Below are 26,891 nucleotides of genomic sequence, written 5' to 3'. Positions count from 1 at the left end.
GAACACTCACAAAATTTTAACATATAAATAAATGGTAATTGCTTCTTTGCTTTACGACATTCCGGCATACGAACCATTTCATAGGAACGCTCTACCTTTGGATGGCGGGGGAAACCTGTATTGATACTTTTTCACGTGAGATTGTATCAGTGAGGAAATGCTTTTATCCTGAAAGTTGAAGACAGATACAGAAGGTGAAGGTATTTTTGAAGAACAAAATTGCGCTGGAAAATATCATGGCATCTATAACGAGGCATCCTTCTTTGATGGTAGGACAACATAGAGGATTCATTACTCATTTAAAATGCAAACGGGGTTTCATCCACCATCAGCATTAATTGTAAAAACAAAATATTAAGTGTATTTTCATTGCTGATTGGAAGACTATTATATCAATAAAGCATCTCATTCAGAGCTTTAAAGTAACTTTACTTTTCATAAACACCTGTAACATTAAGTTTAGCCTATAATACCTATAACATGTTAAAACGTAAAGATTGACGATATATTAAAATAATACTAAAAAACTATTAGTAGCTCATGGAATCTATGGAGTCTGAGGGCCTGAGGAAAATGCAAATCACATAGGGGAAAAAAGCAGGAAAAATTCCTAACATGGGGAGGTGCCTTTGACCTTCTGCATGGGGTAGGGGTGGACTTGGAGGCTGCTGTTGGAGACCATGAGGGAAGTGGTACCCTCTCTCCCTGGCGCTCTGCCGTGACCCACTCCTAGATGGATGCTGGACCATCTGCTCTTTCTTGTTCATGCTGCAGCCTCTCTGCTTTAGTTTGGAGAGGCCATGGATCCAATGCCAGGCCTCGTTGGCGTCGGAGGCCACCAGATCCAAGTTCTTTCTCGTGCCCTTAAATACGATGGTGAAACAGCGGTCGGTGGGTATCTTCGTGGCATACCGCTTCATTCCCTTCGGCTGGTGACCTGGTCTCAACTCCTTGATGTTGTCGATTGAGACTGCAAAGGGTCGGGTGAGGGGAGAGAGTAAAACAGCAGCAGAGATCAGAACAAGAGATTCAGTGACAGATTCACAAGCACAAGAGATTCTGCAGAAGCTGGAAATTCAGAGTAACACACACACACAACGTTATTTATTCACAGCACTTTATCTATTTAGAGATACACTGTGGGACTGGCCCTTCTTCTCCAAAAAGCCACATCGCCCAACACCCCACCTATTTAACAGCAGCCTAATCACAGGAAAATTTACAATGACCAATCAGTTTTCTTTGAACTGCAGGAGGAAACCCACATGGTCACAGGGAGAATATACAAACTCCTTACACACGGCACTGGTATTGAACTTTGAATTATTACCTGCCCACTCCCTGCCCCCCATCCCTGACCGAGCAGCAACAACATCACACGAACCACTCTGCTATTGTGGTGCCCTAAAATGCTGGAGGAACTCTGCAGGTCAGGCAGCATCTATGGAGAGGAATGAAGAGTAAATAGAGTAAACACTTCAGGCCAACATCCTCCATCAGGTTGAGTCCTACAGACGGGTCTCAGCGTGTGTGTGTGTGTGTGTGTGTGTGTGTAAACAGTTATGGATGCTGCCTGACCTGCTGAGTTCATTCTGCATTTTGTGTGTGTTGTTCTAACATCTGCAGAATCTCTTGTGCAAAGGCACCATTGTGTTGCTAAACTGTAGAAATTAGGGTTGTGAGGGGTGGGACTTCAAGTTTCTGTAACTCCTGCTTGATGGATATGACTCATGTCATGTTTATGGGAAACCTGGATGAACAGAGAAATGGAAATGGACCAGGAGGTGAGACAGAAAGGAGCTTATTGCAACATATGGGTCATATTGTTGAAAGTTCTTCCCCCTGTGGAATGCTGAAGGAATTGGACAGTTGTTATCCTGAGCAAAACACAAACACACACATACACACACCCACCCACCTACACACACACACACACACACACACACACAGATGCACAATGCTGGAGGTACACAGCAGGGCAGCTGAATTGTCCCGTGATTTGTCTGGCGTTAAACAGGTGGACGGCTGGGTGGTGTGGCCTATTGGGCCAGAAGGACCTGTCTGCACTCAATCTCCAAATAAAATAGAATCAATAAAAGATAGAATCCAGGTCACTGGTGCAATGAAGCAGTAACTCTACTGGCCTCAGCATGGTGCCATACCAGGTATCAAGGACTAATCCCCGCACTTGTTGGTGCCCAAGACAATTTTTAAAAACTTTTTAAAAATACGTTTGGTGTCACACCAACCCTCCAACACTTGAGCAACACTCACACATTTGGCTCCTGGCTGACTTCAGGATCTTTTTGGAATTGTACCACTCCGTCCAACAGTCTTCATTCAGCTTATAAAAGCGTGACTTCGTCCATGAGCTGGATTTGATCTTCAGCATGTGAGTACCCTTGAGCATGGCGACAATATCGCCGTCCTTATTGAGGCCTTGGAAGGAACACACAGAGGACGCATCAGATGGAGTGATGGCAGAAGGGAAGTGGAGGGTGGGGGGAGTGGGTAGTGAAGGGGAAGTGGAAGGGAGGGAAGGAGTGATGGAACAGACAAGTGGAGAGTGAGGATCTGGTGAGGCAGGGGTTAGGAAGGTCGGGGAGACCAGTGGAGGTTAGAGGAAGGGTGTTAATGGGTAGGAGAGGGGAAGGTATTGTAATGAGTGGAATAGAACTCCAGAGCATACCACAGACCCTTCAGCCCACAGTATTGTGTCAAACTTTTAACCTGTTCTAAGATCAATATAACCCTTTCCCCAGATAGAGCACTCCCTTTTTCTATCATTCATGTGCTCTGTACAGGTATTTCTTAAATGTACCTAATGTATCTGCCTCTACCACAACCCCTGGGGTGGTTCCCCACACACACCACTCTCTGTGTACACTCCCTGCTATTTGCCATTCTCTCCCTGGGAAAATATCTCTGGCTGTCCACTCGATCTATCTTTGTTATGACCTCGTACACCCTTCTCAAGTCCCCTCTCACCCTCCTTCACTCAAAGGAGAAAAGCCCTCGCGTGCTCATCCTGTCCTCATAAGACTACATGAGGATGGGTTAAACTAGTCCAGGCAGCATCCTGATGAATCTCCTCTGCACAATCGATTCCAGGAAGGGGGAGATTGGAAGCTTTCAACTGAACTTGGAGGAAATCCATGGTGTCTTGGGGCGAATGTACAAACTCCTTACAGAGAGCAGTGGAACTGCACCCCGATTGGTGATCACTGGACCTGTGGAGCGTCGCACTAACTGCTTCTCCACTGTGCCGTACCAGTAGCAAGGGGAGTGAGATAGTTAATGTGGGTGGGAGACTGCAGGTAAATAAAGGATCTGTGAGGTCATGACGTGTCATCGAGAGATCTGCACAGAAACAGGCTCTTCGACCCATCGTTTCAATGATGTCATCTATACTAGCCCCAGAAATCAGCATTTGATCAGTAGCCTTCTACAACTTGGATATTCCAGTGCCCCAAAGTCTTTGGAACACAGCCCCCTTTATATAAAAAAGATACAGCAATTGTGCCTATACATTTATTTTTACCTTCATCGACTTCACAGGATTGTGGATTCCAGCCTTCTGTGCTTCCTCGAGGACCAAACGATTGCTCTTTCCATTTCCTTACTTTCATTGACCTGTCTTCAGGCACCAGTTCCCTAAATCTGAGAACTCTTCTGCAGGTTCTGCATTGCCCCCTTCCACTTCTCTGCCCTACTCTTGGCTGTCCCCTTTGGAGTTTTGTCTGCCACTTCCTCATTCGCTTCCTCTCTCCAGCCAACTTCTCCAGGGATCTCTTTCTCTTGCCCACCAATTTTATTCCCCTGGTCAGCCACAACCTTCTCTTGTCCACTTGCACATTGGTGAAGTCACCCGATCCACCCCCCAGCCTCTTTTTGACATTCTGCTCCTACTGATCTCTGATGGTTCCTTTGCCCTCACACCCATTTTCTTCCCTCTCATCCTCTCGATTCTGGTGTTCGTCTACTGGGCTTAGCTCCAGTTCAGTCGCCTCTGTTTGGATATGCCCACTAGCCGGTTCAGGACTTAGCTTTCGATCTGCCAGAGCTGGTTCAGGACTTAGCCTTCGATCTGCCAGAGCCAGTTCAGGACTTAGCCTTCGATCTGCCAGTCCCTGTGACAAGATTCCCCGCTCATTTCCTCCATCCCCTGATTCTATACTCCCCTCCTTCATATTCTGGCTTCTAACCTCCAGATCCACAGTGTTGATTCCCTTGACCGGTGGTCCAGAGCGTGAAGCAAAGCCCCCTGACTTCAATTCCTCAGTGTTGGGCTTCACTTCGCAATCTAATGGCTGGGCTGTGCCGATTTCGGGCTTGGCCTTCACAGCTTGGGGGCGTTTCTTGACGAACTTCTGGCAGGCCCACCAGCCGATAATGATGATAGCACTGCCCATCGACAGACCAAGGACCACCAGCCGAAATATTTCGCTGAATTCCATTGACTTTGTGTGTAATTCCAAGAAAATGTTGATGAAGCAGCTCAGCACCTCAAGAAGTCTAGCCTCTCCTCGTGCACTCAGATGAACTGCACTCAGCCTGCAGTTTGTGGTCAGTTACTGGTCATAATGACTTCACAATCCACCTCATTATGATCAAGCATGTGACTGCAGGAAAATACAGGTTGTTATGGATACAGAGGCACATAACAGAAAACATCCCCTCCTCCTTGGACTCTTCTGCATTTCTCACTGCCTCAGTAAAACAGCCGGCACAATCAAAGACCCCTCCCATATTCTGTCTTATCCCCTCTCTCATCAGGCAGGAGATAGGAAAGCACAAAAACACTTTCCAACAGGCTCGAGGATAGCTTCTACCCTGTCCGTCATTGAATTTAGGACAGACACAGTAGGAACAATTAAACTCTTAGATTGGCACATGGATAAGGGAGAGATTGAGGGCCATGTAGGAGGGAGGGTTACATAGATCTTAGATTAGGATCAAATATCAGCAGAAGATTGTGAGCTGAATGGCCTGTATTGTGCTGTAATGTTCTCTGTTCTATTGAATGGTCCTCTACTGTGATAAGATGGACTGTTGACCTCACAATGTCAATTGTTACAATCTTGCACCTTATTGTTTACCAGCACTGCACTTTCTCTGATGCTGTTAGACTTTATTCTGGATTCTGTTATTGTTTTACCTTGTTCTATCTCTATACACTGTGTGATGTTTTGATCGGTATGAACAGTTTGCAAGTCAGGCTTTTCACTGTATCTCAGTACATGAGACAATAATAATCCAACACCACATAGTGAAAGTAAAGAGTGAAGCCTCTAGTGACGGGTGTTTGTTGGGAGGGGGAGAAGAGGTGTCCATTTTCATTTCAAGGGGTGGGGGAGGTGATAGGCAGGAAAGGTGAAGAAGGAATAGGGGGAAGCACAATGGGTAGTAGAAGGAGGTGGAGCCATGAGGGAGGTGATAGGCAGCTGGAGGATGGGGCAGAGTGAAATTGGGATGGGGGAGGGAATTACCGAAGTTGGAGAATTCAATGTTCATGCCAAGGGGCTGGAGACTACCCAGATGGTATATGATGTTTTGCCCCTCCAGCCTGAGTTTGGCCTCATCATGGCAGTGGAGGAATTGGGAATGTGAAGCAGAGTTGAAGTGGGTGGCAACTGGGAGATCCTGTCTGTTGTGGCGGACGGAGCGGAGGTGCTCGACGAAGCGGTCCCCCAATCTGCGTCATGTTTCACCGATGTAGAGGAGGCCGCACCGGGAGCACCGGATGCAATAGATGACCCCAACAGACTCACAAGTGAAGCGTTGCCTCACCTGGAAGGACTGTTTGGGGCCCTGAATGGTGGCAAGAGAGGAAGTGTAGGGACAGGTGTAGCACTTAGGCTTACAGGGATAAGTGCCAGGTTGGAGATCCGTGGGGAGGGACGTGTGGACCAGGGAGTCACAGAGGGAACGATCCCTGTGGAAAGCGGATAGGAGTAGAGAGGGAAAGATGTGCTTAGTGGCGGGGTCCTGTTGAAGGTGGCAGAAGTTGGGGAGGATAATGTGCTGGATCTGGAGGCTGGTGGGGTTGTAGGTGAGGACAAAGGGAACTCTGTCCCTGTTGTGGTGACGGAAGGATGGGGTGAGGGTCGAATTGCAGGAAATGGTGGAGATGCATGTGGGAGCATCATTGATGATGGCAGAAGGGAAACAACGATTCTTCAAAAAAGAGGACATTTGAGATGTCCTGGAATGGAAAGCCTCATCCTGGGAGCAGATCCGGTGGAGACGGAGGAACTGGAATAGGGAATAGAATTTTTGCATGTGGCAGGGTGGGAAGAGGTATAGTTGAGATAGGTATGAGAGTCAGTGGGCTTATAGAAGATGTCAGTGGAGAGTCTGCCTCCAGAGATGGAGACCGAGAGATCGAGAAAGGGGAGAGAAGTGTCCGAGATGGACCAAGTGAACTTGAGGGCTGGGTGAAAGTTAAAAGCAAAGTCGATGAAATTGACGAGCTCAGCATGGGTGCAGGAAGCAGCACCAATGTAGTCATTAATGTAGCGAAGGAAAAGTTGAGGAGCAGTACCAGTATAAGTTTGGAGCATAGACTATTCCACATAACCAACAAAGAGGCAGGCATAGCTGGGGCCCATGCGAGTGCCCTTGGTCTAAAGAAAGTTGGAAAAGCCAAAAGAGAAGTTGTTAATTGTGAGTACCAGTTCCGCCAATTGGAGGAGGGTATTGGTGGTGGGGAACTGGTGAGGTCTATTGTCCAGAAAGTAGTGGAGGGCTTTGAGGCCTTCTTGATGGGGAATGGAAGTGTATAAGGATTGGACATCCATAGTGAAAATGAAGCGGTCTGGATCGGGGAACTGGAAGTCATTGAAGAGGTGGAGGACATGGGATGTATCCCGGATGTAGGTGGGGAGGGATTAAACTATGGGTGACAAAATGGAGTCTAGGTAGAGCAGATACAACTTCGGTAGGCAGGAGCAGGCAGAATCTATGGGTCTACAGGGGCAGACAGGGTTGTGGATCTTGGGGAGGAGATAAATTCAAGCAGTGCTGGGTGTGGGAATTTTGAGTTTTGTGGCTGAGGATGGAATGTCTCCAGAGTTGATGACTAGTACCACACTTGTGTCAATTCAGGTCACTGGTCAAAGTGTACTCCACTGATGCAGCTAACCCCATCTAGCTAATCTGCATAAATAATTCAATATTTGATGAAGGACTCGACAGGGAATAGGAAAAAGGAAAATCACATTGCCTAAATTGCTCAATTTAGGGGATAGTAAATTCCGAGGGATATCTCCCAAATCCCCTACGATCTTCCACCATCTACATGGTAGCAAGTCAGATGATTGTACTTCCAATAGTACTCGGAGTCATCCAGTACTGGCTACAGTAAGAAGCATCTGCAAAATACATCCATGCAGCAGTACCTCCCAAACCCACAATGTTAGTCACCAATGACAGTGCCAGAACCACTGCCTGTCTGAGTGGCACTAGCACACCACTTTGTTTCGAAAGAATATCACAGTCCCTTCACTGCCGTTAGGTCTCAATCCTGAAACTTGCTACCCAACAGCATAATTTCACCAAAAAGATTGCAGCATTTCAAGAAGGAAATTACCATCCAAGTTCTCAGGAATCATTAAGCATAGGCAATAAATCATGGTCTTGCCAATGCAACGCACATTCCCATAAATGAATTAATAATGACTTGTAGGTTTACTGGTGGTTTGCACGAGGGCTGTTTGTTGATAATACTTCTTCATGTTGGCAGACCATGCACAAAGGATCTTGTTGATTGTTATCCATTAACTGGGTAGCAGCCACAATACTTTCATATTGATGGATTGATCTTCATCTTCAAGGAATGTGTCTTTATTTGGATGTAGGCGCCATGCTGTCACTTCCTGGTTATTAACAAGAAGATGATGTAGCTACAAGAGCCATGGTAGCATCCATAACCCGACCGGACAGACCAGCAGCATTTTCAAGCATACTTTCACTGCTACATCATCGTAATGCATAGTTGTACACAATCTAGCAATAATACAGCTTCTGCTGTGAAGCAGGAGAAAGGCAAATGGAAATTCAGGGGCCTCTTTCTGGTCCAGACCTCACTGTGATTTCAGTAAGGGTGTAAACCTAATGCCTATTCTTCCACCACTTTACGTTTTACAGATGATCAAAATATCCAGTTCGTCTTGATGTCTTAATAAAAGGCACAAAATTAACATTCCAATGATATACTGTATATTCCACTGTAGTCTAATCATTATCACATCAAGTAATCAAATTTCAAAGTAAATTTATTATCAAAGTATGTACAGTATATGTCACATATACTGCCCTGAGCGTCCTTTTCTTGCAGGCAGCCACAGTAGAACAAAGAAGTACAATAGAATCAATTAAAATCTACACACTGACAAAGACTGACAAACAACCAATGTGCAAAAGCAGACAAAATATTCAAATAAAAAAATAAACAAACAACTAATTGATTGATTGATTAATTAATTAATACTGAAAACATGAGTTGTAAGATCCTTGAAAGTGAGTCCATAGGTTGTGGAGGCAAATGAAATTATCCATGCTGGTTCAGCCTGATAGTTGATGGGTAACAACTGTTCCCGAACCTGGTGGTGGAGGACCGAATGCTCCTGTACATCCTTCTTGATGGCAACAGTGGGAAGTGAGCATGGCCTAGATGGTGGGGGATCCTTGATAATGAAAGCTGCTTTCTTATGGGAGTACTCCCTGTAGATACAGGCATGCTCTGTAGTGGAGAGCACTTTTCCTGTGATGGATTGGACTATATCCATTACCTTTTATAGGCTTTTCCATTCTTGGGTATTCGTGTTCCCTTACCAGCCCATGATGCAACCAGACAGGATGCACAATCAACACTGTGGGGTCCTATTTTGATTGTATTTCTTTGCTCCTGCATACCCTTTCCTATTAGCTGCAATATATCTGGTGGAGGAGGCTTGTGCATGATTTGCTCAGCTCTGTGTTTGGGAGCTTTCTGATTTGGACTACGTCATCTTCTCATAGGTAGTAGCAGGTTGAGCTGGCCAGTCGACAGGCATGAGCATAACAGCCACACAGTAGCACAGATAGTGAAGCTGCTTCCTCACAGCACCAGAGATCCAGGTTCAGTCCTGATCTCTGATGCTGTCTGTGAAAAGTTTGCACATTCTCTCTGGTTTTCCTCCAAGTGCTCAGTTTTTCTTGACGTCCCAAAGACATGAGGATTGGTAGATTAATAGTCTACTATAAATGGGTGCTAGTGTGTGTCTCTCGGGATATCTAGGCATAAGGGTAGCTTCAGATGGACAGAAAAGTTGTTGCAATTACAAAGCAGATAAAAATAGGATCAATGTGCGTAATGTGGGACAATGGTCAGTGTAGACTCGATAGGTTGAAGGGCCTGTTTCTGTGAGGGTCACTGGTGAGTCCAAGTGCAGGATTCACAGAGGCTTCGGCAACTCAAACAAGACTAAAGATTTATTGCAGAAAATTAACCAGAAAAACTTACAAGAGCTCAGTAAACTATACAGAATCTTGACAAACTGAAATCACTCAATACAAGAGAAAAACCCTGTCTGAGTTTCACCAAACAAGGATCCACAATGACCCAGCAAAGAGGGGCTGGCAACCCCCTCCCCCCCCCCCCCCCGAAATGCATCCTGGAGCACGTAGGAATTCAGGAGAAATCAGACAACATCGGTGTTTAGACAAAGCAATATTCCCCAAAGCCAACAACTACAATTCAATACACTGAAAATAACTGTGCTAATTAAATTATCCCAAAATGGATAAAAGTGATAAATACAAAGAGAGCTGAAAAATCTCCATAACACCAAGTGAGACACCTGGTGAAGGAAGTGAAAACCAGAGTTAATCTAAAGGTGAACAATTAGACGTAAAAGGTAAGCAATCCAGGAAAACTGAATTTCCACTGAGAAAATACAGTCCACATACTAACTGATAATTTTTTTTTAATGACCCCTGGTTGTGACAGTATCCCTCTCTGACAATATTGTCAAGTGGAGAGATCACAGCAGACTTGTGTTTAATAGAGCAACTAAGGTTCCATGGGCTAAAGGAGTGGAGTTAAGGCAAGTGCCTTTGAAGTGTTGGAAAAGATTACTGGAGAGCTGTGACAAAGATACTCCTGACCACACTGAGTTCCGAAGGCAGGGCTAAGCATGGCTACAAACTGAGATGCCAGCACACAGCCCTTGGCCAAGGCTTCAGCTGTTAATGCTGTAACATGGTTGGCTTTACAAGTAATGCGTACAAAACGGTGGAAGATCTGCCCCCTTCTTTTCCAGTCCTGATGGAGGGTCTTGACCCGAAATATCGACTCTTTATCCCCCTCCCCGCTGCCTGAGTTTCTCCAGCATTTTCTCTGTGTGTTACTCCAGATTTCTAGTATCTGCAAAATGTTTCAACGGCTTTACATGTGTTGAAAATGAAGCTGACTTTATTACCATGATGGACAGGGTGGATTTTGGGCTCAGTTGAAGGTTAATACAGGATTTCCCCCATATTTCATAACATATCATGCAGGGTTTTTTGCAGGTCTGTGAATATAAACAACCCATGCAGCATACTATTAGCTGCTCACCACAGTCTTCATATCAGTCAGTTGCTGTGGAACAACTGTGCTGATACCTGAGCTACCTTGTCCCTTGTGCTGGCTGTAGGACATTCATGTCCACCGATCTCATCGCCAAGCTGACTTTCACCTGACATTTCATTTTCTGACTAGGTGGCCTTTGGTATTGGAGTAAGTGATAAGGCGGCCTCTTTGATCTGTTGCTACACTGCTACCACGATCCTACTCAGGTAAAATCTCTGTTTCTTCCTCCGCAGACACCACTTGATCTGTCTCTAGATTGAGAGATTGAAGGGTTTGCGGTAAAGGAGTTGTTGAGGCCAGCATAAATCAGCCAGGAAGCCATGAACATAGTTAATGATGAGGTAAGGTAGAGAGACCTGGTGAACCTCCTGCTTTCTAGTGTTCTTGTGTGCTGAGTAGATCTTTCATTTGCTGTTATTTCATTTGACAGCCATCTGAAAGGGAAGAGTAAAAAGATAGAGCTAGGGAAGCCAGAGACACAAGAGATTTGGCAGACACTGAAAAATCTTGAGAAACACACACATAAAATGCTGGAGGAGCTCAGCAGGCCAGGCAGCATCCATGCAGGGAAATAAACAGTTGACATTTCAGGTCAAGACTCTTCAACAGGACTGGAGAAGAAGGGGGCAGAAGCCAGATTAGGAAGGTGGAGGAAGAGTTATGCAAGTGTCAGAAAGGAAGTTTGAGATACATTTAACACCCTCTACAACTTGGAGTCGGATGAGATCGTGAAATGTGCAAGGGATTGTGAAATGTGTTGAGAATTCAGTGCAGGAGGATGGCCAGTTTCAATGTTTGGCTATGTTACTTACCATACACTGTGTGATGTGGTATACCTCTGAAAGTAGTATGAGTCTTTGCTCAAAATGTGGTGGAAGCAGAATAGTTAAATATTTTAAAGGCAAAGGTATGTAGAGTAGAAATAAGCAGGGGTGACAACAGAGGTGAGGTTACATTCAGATCAACCATGATCATATTAAGGTTAGATCAAGTTTGTGGGGTTGATTGGTGTACCCCTGCTTCGACTTCATATGTTCAAGCTTTCAGAGGAAACTGGTTTTTCATTCCTGGGGACTTTGTCTTTAGTCTCCTTTGGGAATATGCTACAACATATCTTTATATATTCCCAGGACTTCAAGATTGAGGTGAATAATTCAGTTTTTATCCCCACTCTTCTTTATGAGTTGAGGCGAGAAGACTGCAACTAGCGGGGCACTGTCCATGCCACCCCGAGCTATCTGCCAGCCTAGTCATCATATTGGGAGCCCAAGCATGGGAGGATGAACTCTGGGCGCCCTCCCAAGACTATGATCAACACGCTCCTAGAAGACAGCGGCACTGCTAATGTAGATGAACTGAACACCCTGATGAGGGAGAGGGAGAAGTGGAGAGTCCGTCATCGTGCCCAACGCTGGCCCCCGAGGTCTGACTCGATGTAGTAGTAGTAGTAGTATTTCACCTTTCCTGCCTACCCCCTCCCTGCTCCTCCAACCTGAGTTTGGCCTCATCATAGCAGTGGAGGAGTGGGAATGTGAAGCAGAGTTGAAGTGAGTGGCAACTGGGAGATCCTGTCTGCTGTGGCGGATGGAGCAGAGGTGCTCGATGAAGCCCTCTCCCAAACTGTGTTGGGTCTCACCGATGTAGAGGAGGCTGCACCGGGAGCACCGGATGCAATAGATGACCCCAACAGACTCACAAGTGAAGTGTTGCCTCACCTGGAAAGACTGTTTGGGGTCCTTAATGGTGGTGAGAGAGGAAGTGTAGGGACAGGTGTAGCACTTATGCTTGCAGGGATAAGTGCCGGGTGGGAGAACCGTGGGGAGGGACGTGAGGACCAGGGAGTCACGGAGGGAACAATCCCTGCGGAAAACGGAGAGGAGTAGCGAGGAAAAGATGTGCTAAGTGGTGGGGTCCTATTGAAGGTGGCGGAAGTTGGGGAGGATAATGTGCTGGATCCGGAGGCTGGTGGGGTGGTAGGTGAGGACAAGGGAAACTCTGTACCTGTTGTGGTGACGTGAGGATGGGGTGTGGGAAATGGAGGAGATGCAGGTGAGGGCATCATTGATGACGGCAGAAGGGAAAACACGATCCTTAAAGAAAGAGGACATTTGAGATGTCCTGGAATGGAAAGCCTCATCCTGGGAGCAGATGTGGCGGAGATGGAGGAACTGGGAATAGGGAATAGCATTTTTGCATGTGGCAGGGTGGGAAGAAGTATAGTCAAGGTAGTTAGGAGGGTCAGTGGACTTATAGAAGATGTCAGCGGACAGTCTGTCTCCGGAGATGGAGACCGAGAGATCGAGAAAGGAGAGAAGTGTCTGAGATGGACCAAGTGAATTTGAGCACTGGTGAAAGTTAGAAGCAAAGTCAATGAAATTGACGAGCTCAGCATGGGTGCAGGAAGCAGCACCAATGTAGTCATTAATGTAGCGAAGGAAAGTTGGGGAGCAGTACCAGTATAGGTTTGGAGCATAGACGGTTCCACATAACCAATGAAGAGGCAGGCATAGCTGGGGCCCATGCCAGTGCCCATAGCTACACCCTTGGTCTGAAGAAAGTGGGAAGAGCTAAAAGAGAAGTTATTAAGTGTGAGTACCAGTTCCACCAACTGGAAGAGGGTGGTGGTGGTGGGGAACTGGTGAGGTCTATTGTCCAGAAAGTAGCAGAGGGTTTTGAGGCCTTCTTGATGGGGAATGGAAATGGATAAGGATTGGACATCCATCGTAAAAATGAAGTGGTCGGGACTGGGGAACTGGAAGTGATTGAAGAGATGGAGGGCATGGGATGCATCCCGGATGTAGGTGGGGAGGGACTGAACTATGGGTGCCAAAATGGAGTCCAGGTAGGCAGATACAAGTTCAGTGGGGCAGGAGCAGGCAGAAACAATTGGTCTACCGGGACAGTCAGGCTTGTGGATCTTGGGGAGGAGGTAAATTTGAGCAGTGCGGGGTGTGGGAATTATGAGTTTTGTGGCTGAGGCTGGAATGTCTCAGGAGTTGATAAGGGCGGTGATGGTATGGGAGACAATGGTTTGATGTTTTTTGGTGGGGCCTTGTTCCTAGGGTAAGTAAGAAGAGGTGTCGGAGAGCTGCTCTTTGGCCTCAGTGAGGTAGAGGTCCGTCCGACAGACTACTACAGCACAGCCTTTATCTGAGGGTTTGATGGTGAGTTTGGGATTAGTGCGGAGAGAGTGGAGGGCAGGGCAGTGCGTTCAGAGGGAGTGAGGTTGGAACAGGAGAGAGGAGTGGTGAAGTTGAGACGGTTCATGCCTTGGCGACAGTTGGAGATGAAAAGATCGAGTGCAGATAGAAGGCCCGGCTGGGGCTTCCAGGGGGAGGAGGAGGGTTGAAGACAGGAGGAGGAGTCATCAGTGGGGGGAGGGGAATCCTTACCAAAGAAGTAGGCTCAGAGACGTAGGCGACGGAAGAGTTCAGTGTCATGGCGGGCACGGAATTCACGGAGGTGTGGATGGAGGGGAACGAAAGTGAGGCTCTTGCTAAGGACAGAGCATTCTGTCTCAGAGAGGGGAAGGTCAGAGGGGATGGTGAAGACATGTTAAGGGTTGGGGCTGGGGTCAGAGGAGGGTAAAGAGTGGGAGGTCTCAGGAGGGAGAGGGGGGTTGGGATGTTCAGGGTGTGCGGGGTTAGGGGAGGATGAGGGGTAGAGGGAAGGTTGGGAGTCACAGGGAGGATAGAGAGTAGTGGAGGAATAAGATAAGCAGTAGGAACCAGCGGCAGTAAGAGCGGTCCCAGTCTGGAGAGGGTGAGGACCTCGGTCGGAGCTGAACCTGCAGCTGGGGTTGGCGGAGCCTGTGGCCTGCAGGGCACCAGAACTGAGGTCCGAGTGGGAAGCGAGTGAGTCCATGACCCGCCGAGGGCTGGTGCCCATGTCCGGGAGGCCGTGGTTCCAGTCAGGGTCAGAGTCAGAGGTGGATGGGTCTTCAGCCTGCCAAAGGCCTGAGAAGTCGAGGTCCGAGGGGTTGGGGTCTGGGCTGGAAGAGCTTGTCGTCGTGGGCTCCAGGCGGTGAGGTTGTGGTCCTTCTTGGACACAACGGAGAAGAAATGGCGGTTGGAGGCGTGAATCCGGTGGAGAATGAAGTGTAGGAGAGGTCCATGGCAGACGGTGGAGATCAAGGCCCGGAGTGGTGGCAGAGAGAGTGACAGGGCTTGTACGTTTCTCCGCATGGCAGTAAGCGTGGTGCGGAGAATCCGGCGGGAGCAGCAGTCAATAAAACGGAGGTACCTGGGATCCTCGCTGGGCCCGAACTGGGAGGCCTGGAACCGGAGCTGGAATCCCTGCGGTACAAGATGGCGGCGGAGACACGTTCCCAGGAAGGAGGCATGGCTGTGAGTCAGGATGTAGTCGAAGAGTCACAGAGAGGCGGAGATCACAGAGGGTCTCACTGAACTCCCGTCAAAGGGAAGATTTAAACTTCTTCAGGGTAGGCATACCTCGAAGAGACTTCACAGCGGAGTAGCGAATCATAAACACAGAATTCTCTGCAGATGCTGGGGTCAAAGCAACACGCACAACACGCTGGAGGAACTCAGCAGGTCGGACAACATCCGTGGAAATGAACAGTCAATGTCTTGGGCCGAGGAAACGAATATCATGGACGAAACGAATATCTAACAAGGATGTCATGAACTGAGCAAGCGCAATAAGAAAAATAATGTATGAGATCATGAAAATGCAACGTCACTTCATTGGAAACACAAAATTCTCTGCAGATGCTGGGGTCAAAGCACCACGCACAACACGCTGGAGGAACTCAGCAGGTTGGGCAGCATCCGTAGAAATGATCAGTCAACGTATTGGGCCGGAACCTTTCGTCAGGACTGAAGAGGGAGGGGGCAGGAGCCCTATAAAGAAGGTGGGGGGAGGGTGGGAGGGAGATGGCAGTTAGGTGCCAGGTGAAAAACCAGTAAGGGGAAAGATCAAGGGGTGGGGGAGGGGAAGCAGGGAGGGGATAGGCAGGAAAGGTGAAGAACGAAATCAAACCATTGTGTCTCGTACCATCGCCGCCCTTTGACAATTCAGTGTGGCACCGGAATTGACTGCCCTGCATACTGCTGATGTGTGAGAGCATCACAAGTGCTATGGCTATTACCTGTATCACATTTGGCATGTGTCACACCACAAACTTAGCAATAGAAATTTACAGAGAAGTTGATAGCACAGGTGACCATTCAGCCCATTGAGCCTATGCTAGCCAAAATAGACTCTCGGTTAATCCCAGTTCCCTGTTTTTTGTCTATAGTCCTGAAGTCTCTTCAATTGTTCACATAAGTACTTCATAAATGAGTTGAAGTTTTCTAACTTCATCTTCTGCTCAGATTTGTTCCACTCATTGAGCAGAGTAATTTCTATCCAACTCCTCCCTGATCTTTTTAAGAATGAATTTAACTCCATGCCCTCTAGATACCGACCTCTTTGCTAAGAGTCCTTTCTGTTTACTCAGTGCAGGCATCTCATGATCTATGCAAAGATATCACTGAGAGTTCAAAAGTCAACTCCCAAACATTTAACACTAAAAAGCCAAACTGTAGAGTCAAAAAATTCTTTTAACCTGCAAAGATAACCTTATGGTTTTGCATTTCCCTAATTAACACTTGGAGATACTGTGTACTTTCAAGCTGTATATTTAAAATTCAATGCCTATGATAGCTTTCCTGATCAATTAGTTTCTCAGAGAACTTCCCTAATGCTAAGCAGAGTAATCAATGTCATCCAGAGATGCTAAAAATATCTGAAGAGGAATCTCGGAAAATTTATTTATTGATCCATCTCATAATATCCCTATAATTATAATATAGTTTTAGTCTGTCTTGCAAAATAGAAACTTTAGCATTAGATGCATGCAAAGCCTTCTAGAGCTGGGTAATATGAAAAGAATCTTCATCCTAAACAATCAAAAACAATCTAAATTTAATTGACAATCTAAGCAGAACAGATGTAAGGATTTATAAAGATTAGCCAACTACTTTCTAATCTTATCCCCTTGTGCAGGAACAGTGCAACAACTATTCAGACTCTGAAATCTTCTGTGGCCTAATTCACTCATGATTAATGATGGGAATTTACAATTAAGTACTCTACATGTTTAAGAATTAAAAGCTTTCTGAATAATGGCTGAATGTACAGAACTGTTGGAGGAGCTGTGCACTATCCATTGCAGTAAGAAGAAAGTATTCAGGATCATTGCTGATGTGGCTGAAAAGAGATTGCATTCAATTTTCAGAGCAAACAATGTGACTGATCAAATTAGATTGCTTCTGTCTTCGGGGCCAAACATTGTTTGCAAAGTAACATGCAGTGCGACAATTTTAATTTTGTTTTATTGTATGATTGGTATCTATCAGGCTGGTACATCTCAATGCTATAAATCATTTCAAGGATTTTGTTGAAATCATGGTAGTAAATGTGCAAACACATCATAGGCCAACAGCTGCAAAATCTAATTTGAAAATGTATTATTACAAGCGAAGAACTGGAGTGTCTCAGATAATGTCACTTTTTTGGGTGAGCACTTCAGTATTAGTGGTGCTAAGTATAATCTTTTAATGGAATCTGTTTCATAATACACGTTGTTGGGTGCATGATTATTAATTTATATGTAAATGAGGTGTGATATCTGATGAATTGTCCGTGATATGTCTCACTTGATTTTTCATTAATATTCAGGTTGTAAACTTGGGTTGTTTATTCCTGAAATGGTTCCATAGTGTTAGTTAACAATGTTATTCCCTATGCCACTCAGTTAGCCGCTCCCACATATGAGGGGTTTGCATACTGTACAAGCAGGGTTTTCAATAAATTACATTTCAGTACTCTGCATCCTGGCATCCAGGTGTGTTCCGCACTATCCCTCAATAACGAACATAACAATTTCTAAATACTGATATAATGTCCTGGTTAAGAATATACGTTTTATTGTTTTCCTACCTATTGCTCTCTTGTAAGGTACTTTATTTCAGCAGCTTTTCTGCAAAACACAGTGTGATCTGTTAATTAAGCTTCAGAGACTAGTTTTTTTTTGGTTTCTGCTGAGATAAGAAGTCATTTGCATAGCTTTGGACTATTGTGGCAGCCAGTTGGGTTTGGCTTGCTTACGTTCTGTCCAGTGGGACGCCATGGAATATTCCAGAGATCTGTGTGGGATCAGATTTCAGTGTGTGACAGTGGGTTGGCTTTGGGTCTTTGCTGGCAAGGTGTTGGAAGAAGGAGGAGGTGTGGAGAAGAGCACAAGGGAAGATGCTTGCAGAATCCCACCTATTTGTATGAAGTGCTTTGTGCAGATGAATGGTCCCAAGGAAAATGCGCCATTACTTCTGAGTTAGCCAGTTTGCCAGTCTTCAAAGGAAATTCAAACTGTGGTTATTGACATAGGTTCAGGCACATGAGTAATTAAAGTGAAGCATCCAACTATCCAGAAAAGAGCTCCAATGTTTATGTGCACATTTAGACTAGTTTAACTGTAATGGGCCCTTTTATTTTTTCTACTAACTGTTTGTTAAACTTAAAATATCTGTAAATGTACTTCCACTTTAATTTTATGCCAGTGTAAGGTCTGTTATTTGTTGGTGAATAATAACTTTTCATGGGGCAGTATTGGTATATCATTTACCATGATTTTCATTCCCTCAACAGAACTTTCCAACTTTCCTATTTGATTGAACCCAAATCATACTGACCCTAGACATGTGCTGCTCATTGAACTTGGCCTTCTCACTGTTACCCATGCAGTAATGGATTACGTGGCTGTTAGCCAGAGTTAGTTAACAAGCTTAGTTTGTTATGAGTCTCCGTGTGAGTGTTCCAATTTTTGGGGACCCATCTGGGATGAAATGCTGTATGAATGCTGTATAAGAATTGATTAAGCAGCTTATTTGTGTGTTGCAACCAATGCTTGAACTAGTGTTTGTGGAAAGTGAGGTGCATCATAACGGAGGTACTTCATTGTGGATGCCGCAGAAATTAAGATCTGGTGCAAAAGGAAAAGATTATCCACTCAAAATGCTTGTGTTCTGAGTGAGGTTTCTGTCTGAATTCCAGGTAAAGTGCTGTATAGAACTTCGAGCTCCGTGAAAGTATTGGAGAAAGTTACAATGATTGATCGGCATTTTGACGTATCAGTTGTTAAGGATATCGTGTTAGTCCAGACTACCAGTGATGTGACTGAAGTCATGCTGCCCAATAGGATAGGAGAACCTGGAGAGGTGGAGCCATGGCCAGTCCAGATCTTTAGAGATGGCGGGAGTATAACTGAGGGTGTTGAATATGCTAAGGACGAAGATTTTAAAGGCGTTGATCTCTTTTCTGCGAAATGAGGCGATGGATTTGTCTGATGTGAAAGGTCTAATAGGTCCCTCAGTGGGTGTTTTAAATTCAAGCTAGGTAAACAGCTGCATTGTTTGTGCTGTAAGGGGTCATTCAGCCGGCTGAGATAAAGCGGTTAAGGGTGGGGCAAGGTGAGAAGGGATACTGTCACGTGACATAATTGCTCTACATATGTGAATGACTCACGATGCACCTCGCTCTCTCTCTCTTGCTGAGTGACTTAGAGCAGTAAGAGTAGTGGAAGATATGATGGAGGAGCAAAATATTTCCAGCAGTTGCATAATGTCCTCAATTATAGCCCCTGCTGTTAAAGTGACCCCTGGTGCTGCACAAGTTGGGGTTTTGAAAAATGAAGTGAAAAACCTGTTGGCTGAGGTACCTGGCTGAAGTCTGCTAGTGTTGCAGAAAAAGGTGACACTTCTGCTAGGAAACCCGACCCATCTGTAGGACTTACTAAGCAGAGGGATGCTGCTGAAAGGGGTTTTCTGATGAGGGGAAGTGAATGGTATTTTCTGTTACAACTGTGGAGAGGATGGGCTTACAAATGGGAGTGTGAAGGACTGGAAAACCTTCGGAAAGTAACCTAGCGGTTGCTTAAACAAAAAGGAAGATGGAAAATTCTGGAGGAACCTGGTAGGGGGAATGGCCTGGCATCTTGGAGAAAATACATCCCAATCAGTATATCAAGCGAAATATGAAAGTGCAAAAGACTATTCCTGAAGGTTTGATGGGACCAGGCTCTGAAGTATCCATATGGATTAGAGGTATTTATGCTAGAGCCATACTTGAAACAGGTTCTCAAGTTACTTTACTCTACAGATCTTTTTACAACTGGTATTTGACACATTTACCATTGATGTCACTCACTGCCCTTGAGATGCAGAGCTTAGTGCTGATGATTATCCATATGATGGGCTATTTTTCATTGCAACTGACGTTTTCAGAAGCAGATATTGGAGTAACTGAGATTATTGATACACTAGTGTTAGTCTCCAGTTTAAAGGGTGAAGCTTCCATTCTTGTGGGGGAAAATACTTCCTTTATGAGAAGGCTTGTGGGAGCATGCAAGGAGAAAGATGGAGAGAATTTTTTGAAAAAACTTGCCCATTCACACAGTGTTCCAAGCTGCTTTGAGAATGTGCAAGTCCCACCTAAGCGGGATGATGAACTATGTGATATACCTAGTTTAAACCTATTATGTGCTGGAGGAAGCTATAGTGACTCATCATCATTCCAAATTTGCTGGAATGTCCAACACCTCAACCCTCCTGGTAGATGCTCCAAAAGAAAGAAGGGTCACGCTTACCTGCAGGAGTGCTGGTGAGACCTGAACTGCAACAATCTTTTGGCTGTCCATGCAAACGGGATGACAAATACCTCAGGGAGAGAGGTTACCCTTAGACGTGGGATGCCGATAGCACTTCTTTTCCCTGTGAGAGTGATGTCTAGTTTTCCGGTGAGAAATCCAGGACCGACAGTCTCCTGGAGTGGAGAAGTTGACATCAAAGTCATTCAGCCAGATCTCTGGCTCTGGTGAATGGAAAAAGAGACCAAATGAGGAGATTTTGGAGTGCAAAGATGTCTTTTCTACTGATGAGTTTGAAGTTGGTTGCTCCAACAGTACTCGCCACACCATTAGGGACACACTTTTCTGGGAGAGCTCTTACTGGTTAGCACCAGCAGAGGTTGAAGATGCTCAGCAGCACCTGCTGAAACTGCAGGAAGTTGGAATTATCACTACTCGAGAAGTCCCTATGCGTCATCTATAGCAGTGGTGAAAAAGAAGAATTGGAAGGTATAAATATGTGTTGATTATCAAACACTGAACAGACGGATATTCCCAGACCTATACTGTTCCATGGATCAAGGATGATCTGGCCTGTCTAAGTGGAGCCAAATGGTTCAGAGTGTTAGATCTAAGGAGTGGGTATTATCAGATACCAATGAGTGAAATTGGTAAAGAGAAGACAGCATTCATATGTCTACATGGATTCATTCAGATTGAAAGAATGCCCCAGGGCATACCAGGAGCACTGGCTACTTTCTAACTTGTCATGGAGTAGACTGTTGGGGACATGAACCTGCTTGAGGTACTCGTGTACGTAGATGATCTCATACTCTTTGGGTCAACACTGGAGGAGCATGAGACTAGACTACTAAAGGTGTTATACTGCCTGAAAGCTAAAGGTTTAAAACTGTCACTGGTGAGTGCCAGTTCTGTAAGATGTCAGTCAACTATGTCAGACACATAATCTCTCAAGATGGAGTGGCTAAGGATCTGTCCAAGATAGAGTCAGTAACCACATGGCCAAGTCCCATGAATGTGAGTGCCCTTGGATTCTGTGGGTACTACCAGAGATGTGTGAAAGACTACTCCAGAGTAAGCCACCTTTTGAATCAATCTTTGAGTGGTTACCCTCCCTTAGTGAAGAAAGGGAGGAGGACAAAAGAAGAAAGCAAGCCCTTTGGAGCTATTGGGGGAAAGATGGGATGCAAAGTGTGAACTGACTAAAGAACCTGTGCCTGCCTTTGCGACCCCCACTCCCCAGCTGCTGTATGTACTGCACACAGACATCAGCCAGGAGAGATTAGATGGTGTTCTATATCAAGACCAAGGTAAAGGGCTGAGACCCGTTGCCTTCATTAGCTGGAGTCTGTCACCACTCGAATGAAACTACCCTGCACACAAATTGAAGTTTCTGGCATTGGAATGGGCAGTGGTGGATAAGTTAAGTGACTCTGTACTGTTCAAGGTGAAAACTGACAACAAACCACTGACTTATATTCTGACCTCAGCGAACTGGATGCACAGATCATCGCTTGCTGGTGGTGACCTGCTCATGATTTCTGCCTTAAATATTGGCTGGGAAGTCAGAAAATGTGGATGTGTTGTCACAACATTCTCGTGAGGTGCCAGCGGGGTAGGAGGACACTCCTGCCATTGCTGTTAAAACAATGTGTCAGTTTTCCACAGTTGGGAAATCAGAGCAAAGACCATGGCCTGATAGAGCTGTTGATCATTTGGGAGTTTCTAGCCATGCCATTCCACAAGCATATTGCAACATGACCACGCTGAATACAAAGCAGTTGCCCACCTAGCGTCTTGCGGAATTGGCAGCTGCCCAACAAGACCACCCTTGTAAGGGTACCATTTGGTCATCTGTTGTCAAAGGGGATATAGCCAAAGCTGTGAAGACAAAACACCCTACCATACCCCTACTGATGAGAGAATGGGACAAACTGGAGTTGAGGAACAATGTCTTATACAGGGTTACCTCTCCTCCAGATGGACCCCGGCATTTCCAGTTGTTTTGCCTCAGAAGTACCGGAAGATTGCACTGAAGTCACTTCATGATGACTCAGGCCACTTGGGATTTGATTTGTTCTATTGGCCATGAATGAAGCCTGAAGTTGAAGAAAACTGTTAATCATGCATCCGATGTATTAGGAGAGAAACATTACCTCAAAGGGTTGCTCCATTATCTCATTTACAATGCATAGGACTATTTGATTTTCCTTTCCATATAGCCTGATTCCAGCAATGCGACAAAATGTCTTGGTCAACATGGATCACTAACCCAGATGTGCTCAAGCCTTCCCTCAAAGGATCAGAGAGCATTCACATTTTCCAAAGTGCTATGGGAGAAATATTTTATTCATTATGGTCTCCTGAGAGAGATACACAGTGATCAGGGAAGGGATTTTGAGAGTCCGCTCATACATGAGCTACTGAGCATCCTTGGAGTTGAGAAGTCAAGGACCATGCCATATCACCCTCAAGGTGATCCTCGGCTCAAAAGGTTCAACAAGCTATTGCTAGACTTGCTTGGAACTCTGGATTCCAACAACAAGAGCAAGTGAAGCCAGTATATTGGGCATTTGATATGCTGCTACAACTATACACAGAATAAATCCACTGGTTACTTGCCATACTATTTGATGTTAGGATGCAAAGCAAGATTACCTGTAGATTTTTGTTTTAGAACCGGCCGTAAGGACTTGTAGCAGAAGACATATCCCAAGTATATGTCTGACCAGAGGAAAGTACTGCAAAAAGTTAATGAGCTAGCAGGGATTTCTGCGACTGAGCAAAACCAGGGAAACAAGAAGAGATATGATCAAAAGATTTGGTTCTCCCAGCTGATACCTGGAGACAGAGTTCTAATAAGAAATTTGGGGCTACAAGAGAAACATAAGTTGGCCGACCACTAGGTTTCTATGCCTTACGTAGTGGAGAGCCAGATGCTAAGTTTGCCTCTTTTCAGGATGAAGCCAGAGAATGGGAATGTCCCAGCAAAATTTTCCATTGGAATTATCTTTTACCCCTGAGTGGGGGGGGAAGAGAGAGAGGAGGAGGGGGGAGGAGGGGAGGGGAGAGGAGAGGAGAGGAGAGGAGAGGAGAGGATATGATTTACCAAGAGTTGATGAAGAGACATCTGAATCCCTCAGCCCTGACCTGGGTATAGTGCAGAGGACTATAAGTGGCCAGTCAGACGTGGTAATGGACAGTGAAGGAAAACTGGGCTCAAATATAATTAGAGATGAAGCTGAGTTCAGTCAGGGGGTAGGAGGAACTGAGTTGCCAGAAGGTAACAGTGATAGACAGAGTGAGGCATCCCCAAGTAAACAGGAACAGTCACAAGGAGTGCTGAAGAAGGTGAAGATGAGATTAGGAGGTCTCAGAGAGTCCAGAAACCTCCAGGTAAGCTGGGATATGATGCATCTTGGAAACAGAGTGTTGTGTCAATCCCAATGGTGAGATATATTACGACTACTTACAAATGGATTGGAGGTACTGTAATCACAAAATTCATTTAAATGATGTATTATTAATAATAGATTGATAAGTTCCTAAGGCTTATATCATGAGGACATGACTATTTTTGGTGTAGGGAGAATGTAATGCCCTGATTAAGAACATGTTTTATTGTACTTCTACTGCTATGTTGTTATGTATTTTATTTCAGCGGCTTTTCTGAAAAATTGAGTGTTTTCTGTTAATTAAGGTCCACCGACTAGTATTTTGGTTTCTGCTAAGATAAGGAGCCATTTTCTCAGTTTAGGAATGCTGTGTCAGTCATTTGGTTTGTCTTGGTAACATTCTGTCCAGTGGAATGCCATGGAACATCCAAGAGAGCTGGGCGGGATCAGATTTCTGAGGGACAGTGGGTTGGCTTTGGGTCTTTGTTGGCAGGTGTTGCAAGAAGAAGGAGGTGTGGAGAAGAGCACAAGGGAAGATGCTTGCAGAATCCCACCCATTGTAAGAAGTGCTTTGTGCAGACAAATGGTTCCAAGGAGGATGCACCAATACTTCTGAGTTAGTCAGTTCATTCACAGCAATTGTCAAGGGAAAGTCAAACTGTGGTTGTTGACATAGGTTCAGGCTCCATGAGTAATTAAAGTGCACATCCAACTATCCAGAAATGAGCTCTGGTGTTTATCTGCACATTTAGACTGGTTTAATTAAAATGGGCCCTTTTCTTTTTGTTAAAGTTAAAATATCTGTGAATATACTTCCACTTTAATTTTATGCCAGTGTAAGCACTGTTTTTGCTGGCAAATGTAACTTTTCATGGGGCAGTATTGATACAGCATTCACCACAATTTTCATTCCTCAACAGAACACTCCAGCTTTCCTATTTGATTGAACACAAATCATACCGACCCTAGACATTGAATGTGTTCTTCTCACTGTTACCCATGCAATAATGAATCATGTGGCGGCTAGCCAGAATTAGCTAACAAGCCTGGTTTGTTACAAGCCTCAGTGAGAGGGTTACACTGAAATAAAAGCAGAAAAAAACACTTTAGATCTCTGTGTCTCTTTCCACAGATCCTTCCTGACCTGCTGAGCTTTTCCAGCATTTTCTGTTTCTATTTCAAACTTCCAGCATCTACTTTTTTTTAGATTTTCCTAAATATTGTAGGATTGTCACAACCTGAAATTTAAATAAACCAAAATGCTGGGTCTGATTGTGCAAGCCTTCCAGATTCAATGCCAAGTTCAACAACGTCAAATAGTTTTTTTTACTTTATCCTCTTGCAAACTTGCTTACATGTTCCATTACCACACATTCCTAACAAGCACTATCATCTCTTTTTGTCACCTAACTTTCCTGCACTTTCTATTAACAAAGAGCTTCTCCTCAGTTCCCTCTCCTCTGTTTCCTCTGTCTCTGTATCTGAAAACTTATTTACTTTCTATTCCCAGAGATAATAACAAACCTGAAATGTTGACTCTGTTCCCTTGCCCACAGTTGCTGCAGAGGGCAGCCCCACAGTTGCTTGCTGTCATTCAAATTGATTAAGAACACTTGCATTGAATCATCTATCTGTAAAATGGTACACAGGATATGATTATTATCTCAGGGGGCTCTTAGTGATGTTCTCATTTGTAGAGGGAATTCTTGTGGATGTTGTTCAGTAGTAGATAAAAACATAACTGTGAGATGTCAATCATTTCCGTAGGAGACAACTTTGTTGGTGGTATCAGTCATTTGTACCGATGTGTTTCCTTGCTGTTTCAAATCATTGGGCTGAGTCACCTGCATTACCCTGTTACTTCCACTGCCAAATGGGCTTGAACATCACAAGGCCCCAAGAAGTGTACCCTGACACCTAGACCCTGAAATACAGTGAGGCCTTTTTGAGAACTCACTGCTTTGAAAGCCCTGTGAACTGCTTGAAATCTCTATGATTGTCAAAAACGTTAAGTGTTTTGAAATAGAAATAAATGGAAAAATTAAAGTAATTTGAAGGTTATTTAAAATACTTTTAAATTCACTAAAAGCATTATAAGTAGACCACTTAACTGCATTTGATTTTCACTCTGTTTAAGTGAATGTCTGATGCTTTCTACTCCCACCAAGCCCTATATAAAGTAGGAATGCATATGAAGTGCATCTGGCCTTTTGATCTGTACATCAGTCTGTCTCTGCTGTTCTCAGCAGTGGGTCCAGTGGCAGAGCAGTAGGTCCACCTCTGAGCACTTGTCCAGCTTCTGTATTGCAATGTCCAAGCATGGAAATCAGAGAATTTCAATACCAAGCGGGAGCACAGTCAACTGTTCTTCTTGGATCTACAAGCTAAAGTAAATAAAATCTCACCCCACCATCTCATGCTGTGACATCACTCACCTGGAGAAACAAAAGCCCTTTCAGTGTGACATCTCTTGCATGTAACAGAATGAATCCCACCTGTGCGACATTACTTACCCCCGTTCTGTATGGCCAATTCATTTGCAGTGTGCTATTTCTGTAGCAAGAAAATCTGCTGTATATCACAGTACCCATCTGCAGAGGAGAGAATTCTTAGCATGCGACACTGTAGGGGTGAAAATTCTTGTAGCATGACACCAATTAATTGGAAAGGAATGCACTCTTGCTGAGTGACTACAGTCAATTATACAGTGTCTATAAAATTATCAGTTTACAGGGTACTTTGTGTCTGAATTTATTTGCATGAATTGCCACTTGTTTCAGATTTGGTTCTTGTTTGGAATGAAGCACACGGCAGATGTCACACTTTAACCCTTAGCCTCTCTCCACCCACACTTTTAGGAAATGAGTCAATCTGTGTTGCCTCTTCTACACCCACACTTGTGCCATCTTCAAGACTTAATGAGGTCTGTTATTGCAGTGCTAGACTTTGGCTTAATGCTACAGCTTTTTGGTATAATTGTAGCAAGAAGATAGTGGCACGATATATTAAACTGCAAAGTCTGGCATGAAATAATAGCACATTTTACTTTGTATAATAATAATTGAAATGCACAGGCGCAGATTAGCTATGATTATAATTGCAGAAATTTGGAAACACATTCTTCTTCTCAGCTTGCCCATCAACTAAGCTTCATTCAGCTTCCCAATCAATGTCCTACATTCAATGTGGTTCACTAGCTTTGATTTTATGTTTCCTGCCTTCTGTTCCATCTCCC

At 44.8% G+C, this 26,891-nt stretch overlaps 1 long non-coding RNA gene across 1 annotated transcript; it reads right to left on the bottom strand.

Moving 5' to 3' along the window:
- Positions 1-240: 240 nt before the first annotated feature.
- On the bottom strand, positions 241-26,247 carry LOC140205089 (uncharacterized). The gene is made up of 4 exons (XR_011887752.1): positions 26,170-26,247; positions 20,262-20,485; positions 2,275-2,439; positions 241-970 (listed from the first exon to the last, which is right to left on the bottom strand). It is a non-coding gene; the product is annotated as an uncharacterized lncRNA (long non-coding RNA).
- Positions 26,248-26,891: the final 644 nt, after the last annotated feature.

Source organism: Mobula birostris, chromosome 11, assembly GCF_030028105.1.
Source record: "Mobula birostris isolate sMobBir1 chromosome 11, sMobBir1.hap1, whole genome shotgun sequence".
Classification (NCBI taxonomy): Eukaryota; Metazoa; Chordata; class Chondrichthyes; order Myliobatiformes; family Myliobatidae; genus Mobula; species Mobula birostris.
Note: the sequence above shows the minus strand (reverse complement) of the source record. Positions and strands in the feature narration are given on the sequence as shown.